Consider the following 3,646-nt stretch of genomic DNA (forward strand, 5'->3'; position numbering starts at 1 on the left):
CCATGCCCCTGCCCGGCCGAGCAGCTGCCCCTGCCCCACTGCCAGCACGGAGCTGCGCACCGGCCAAGGGACACAGCCGAAACCAGAGCGCGGCCACCTGTGGGCCCCGCGGCTCACCCCCCCGGGGATGAGCTTCTGCAGAGCTGGAAATGCTCACTGCTCCTCTCCTCGAGCACGTCCACCCACAGCATGGGCAGAGCTCCCGTTCCCAGTGCCCCCATTCCTGGGAGCATCACCAAATTATCCCTGTGCAAAAAGAGCCGTTGCCAGCAGGGGAGCTAAATTTGGGTTCCTGCGGGCAGAGCTGCCCCGCAGCAGCAGCGGCTGCAGCAGCAGCTTCTCCTCCATCCTCCAAAGCAATTTCAAAGCAGCTTTACCCGAGCTGGTGGCTCCAGCACTGCGCACCAGGCACCGGCTGAGCTCGGCACGTGCAAAGCCGATGAGCGGAGCCGGGCTGCGGAGCATCATCTCCCTGAGCCGCTGTGGGCGGTCACACGCCGCAGCCTTTGCCCGGCCAGCAATATTTAGGTTAAGCCTCAGGTGCTTACGCCGCTTTGCAAATTCAGGCAGAGCTCTTCTTCCAGATGACGTTAAACTTATGCAGTTTTCCCAGCTATAAAGCCTGGTTTAATCAAAGTTGCAATTAAACCTGACAACCTTCTTGTGCAGACTCCTAAATAAGATTAGGAACCGCTAAAATTAGTCTAATTTAGTGTTAATCATTAATCCTTTTATCCACTCTTAATCCAATTTAAATGTCCACACAACGAGCTTGCACAGACTTTGTTACTCAAATTTAAAACAAAATTGAATTAAATATTATTTAATTACATCAACACAATCTGAGTGCTGCTATAAGAGGCGTTTGCCACAGATGATTATCAGCTGCTTGGTTAACCCTCAGAATTATCGTGGGCTCTGTGCTCTCCCTACTGCTCCAGCTCTTCGTACTCTGGGATTGCACAGACATCTCCATCTATAATGAGTGAAAAGTACCCTGCCTCCCCCTCCGGTTCGAAAAGAGACTTTAAAATCTAAGGTTCAGGAAAAGAAGAAAATTTTGCCTCAAAAAACCCACTTTTTTTAGGCAAAATGTCATGATTCCAACACTTCCCACCGACCTTTGTTTCTGGGATTGAGTACTGCGCAGCCACACTGCGGTGTGATGTTTGTGCGGGGCCTGAGCAGCTCCCGCTGCTCCCGGGCTGGAAGGAGAGAGCACACCTCGCCCCGGCAGGAGCCGGTAGCCCGGCCACGCACCAGCCCTGGCTGGAGGTACGGTGACCTTGAACTTTCCCTGTCTAATTGCTGTCTCCTCCAGCTATCTTTTCTGCAACGGTCATTTTTCAAAGCATTGCAGAAGAGAAAAACATAGCTCGAATGCAGGAATCAGCTGCAACCTTTGCTGCCAAGTTGGCAGAGAAGATAAGGACCTTTTATTTAAAGAAAAAACCCCAGACACTGAGGAGGGATAGACAAGTCTTTAGCAACTTTTACAGCCAGTCTTGCAATACAGTTTCCTAAGCACATTCAAAACTTGCATAAAAAAACCCAAGTTTTCACCGGCAGCGTTTCATCGGAGCGCTGTGCTTGCTGTGACCGCCCTCCTGCCAGCGCGGGTGCTGCGGTGTGGGACGTGCGGGATGTGAGGAGTGAGGGGTGACTCACTGCTCCACACATGCCCACAGCAGAGCTCAGCAAGGAAGGGGGAAAAAAAAACGAAACCCACCCCAACAAATTCAAGCACCGCATTGCTTTGAGGCAGGCTGGCCCCTGCCCAGGCTCCCGCAGTTGGGGAGCCCCCCAGTGTGCGGGGCGCTAACGCCGGCAGCAGCCCCAGCAGGGTGGGAGAAGAAGGCAGGGGAAGAGGACAGCACGGTCCTTGCCTGGAAGATTGCGAACCAGCGTTTGAAATTGCGACCCCAACACAAAACCAGCCCAAAGGCTGGCTTAATTATAGAATCAGAGGGGGCTTTGGGTGGGAAGGGACCTTAAAGATCATCTGGTCCGACCCTTATGAGCCAGTTCAGTGATTTTAGGGCAGAATTTGGGCAGCATCACCTCGCAGGGCAGTTTTTCAGAAAGGAAGGTGTTCAAAACCTCCAACAAAAGAAAAACGGGACCCAGGTAACTAACACATACTCCAGCAGTTCCCACATTTCTCAGAACTCTGTTCTGTCCCCTTCCCACACTCAGAGACAAAACTGGTGCTTGGCCTCAGCTGGGACATGCATACAGATGTGTTGGCTGCGGCACCAGCATTGCTGCAGGTGCAGGAAGGGGAAACAAGGCACCAGTTGTTCCCATCACAAGTTACTCACGTCACAGAGAGGTTTCTCCCAGGTGGGGCCGAGATAAAACCCAGCTTGGGGGCATCAACCCCCATTCCTTGTCCCACCATCCCTCCTTTCCGTGTGCTGGGGCAGGGAGTAAGAGAATCCCCCTTTTTCCCTCCATGTTTGAGGACAAGCCCCCTTCAGCTCCAGCTTGCTTTGGGGGCTGCCTCCCACCCTTCGGGCTGCGCCTCGTTGGGGTTTACCAACACCCCTGGGTGCCCCTCCGGCAGATCCAGCCCGGGGAGCCACCAGGCAGCAGCCTCCTCTACAGCATCTGTTGCAAAGGCTCCCCCTGAGCTTCACCTCTACCCACATATGCCAACAGCTCCTTAAAAGCGCTGCTATTGCATGAACTCTCACTGTACTGTCATTTCTATACACTGCCCTGGCAGAGCAATTCCCATTATCTCAGCCACAAGGATCAGATGAGAAATCTGCCCAGACGCCATCATCTGCCCTGCGAAATCAGAAGTGGTAAATCCCAACAATTTCTTGTGGCTTTAGCAACTTCTCTAAGGTCAGCAGCCGCCGCAATGTATATAGTTCTTCCAGCCAGGGCAGTATACGTGCACCGATGGAGCCACCAGCGGAAGCAGATGATGTAATCTGCTGCATGTTATTGATGCAATGCTCTTCGGCAGCAAGCCAGGGAAGAAGTGTGACAGTGCTGCCTTCTGTTTTTCCCCAAAAAGGAAATATGCTGTCCTTTAGGTGAATCACAAGGAGTGACACTTACAACGGGGTGTTACAGAGTTTCAGCACCAAGTGTCGGAAAAGTGAAAAATGGGGTCTTCCCAGGTTGCCTGGGACTTTCACTAATCTAGGAATTCCCAGTTATTCTCTTATTTCCAAGAAATCAAGGCGCTGTCACACGCTGCATCTCTCTGCTTTCTAGTGGTTCCCCCTGCTATGAGCCGCCTATAGAAACCTTTAACAAATGCCTTCACACCTTCTCTTGGGTAACACCTTTCTCATGATCCACTGAGGCATTTTTTTACCTGTTTCACTACGAGAGGGCAGCGAGGCAAAACCATCGCTTTTGCTGAACCAGACTTCACACAAACCCAAGCCCTAGATCCAACCACCGGGATATTTTACGAGCTATGGACACAGACCCTCTCCCTCATGCCCACATACAAGCTCAGTAAAGCCCCTACTAATATATTAAACTTTTCTTACAGAAGCAGCCACGGAGCTGCACTGCAAGTCGTACATAAGATCTCGGGCTGCGAAACCAGACTTCAGGATAATTATTATTTTTTTGTGGGGGGGGAGGAGGAGGAGAAAACAAACAAGTTTTGTAAAGGGGG

This window comes from Charadrius vociferus, unplaced genomic scaffold (assembly GCF_000708025.1).
Source record: "Charadrius vociferus isolate BGI_N301 unplaced genomic scaffold, ASM70802v2 scaffold1077, whole genome shotgun sequence".
Classification (NCBI taxonomy): domain Eukaryota; kingdom Metazoa; phylum Chordata; class Aves; order Charadriiformes; family Charadriidae; genus Charadrius; species Charadrius vociferus.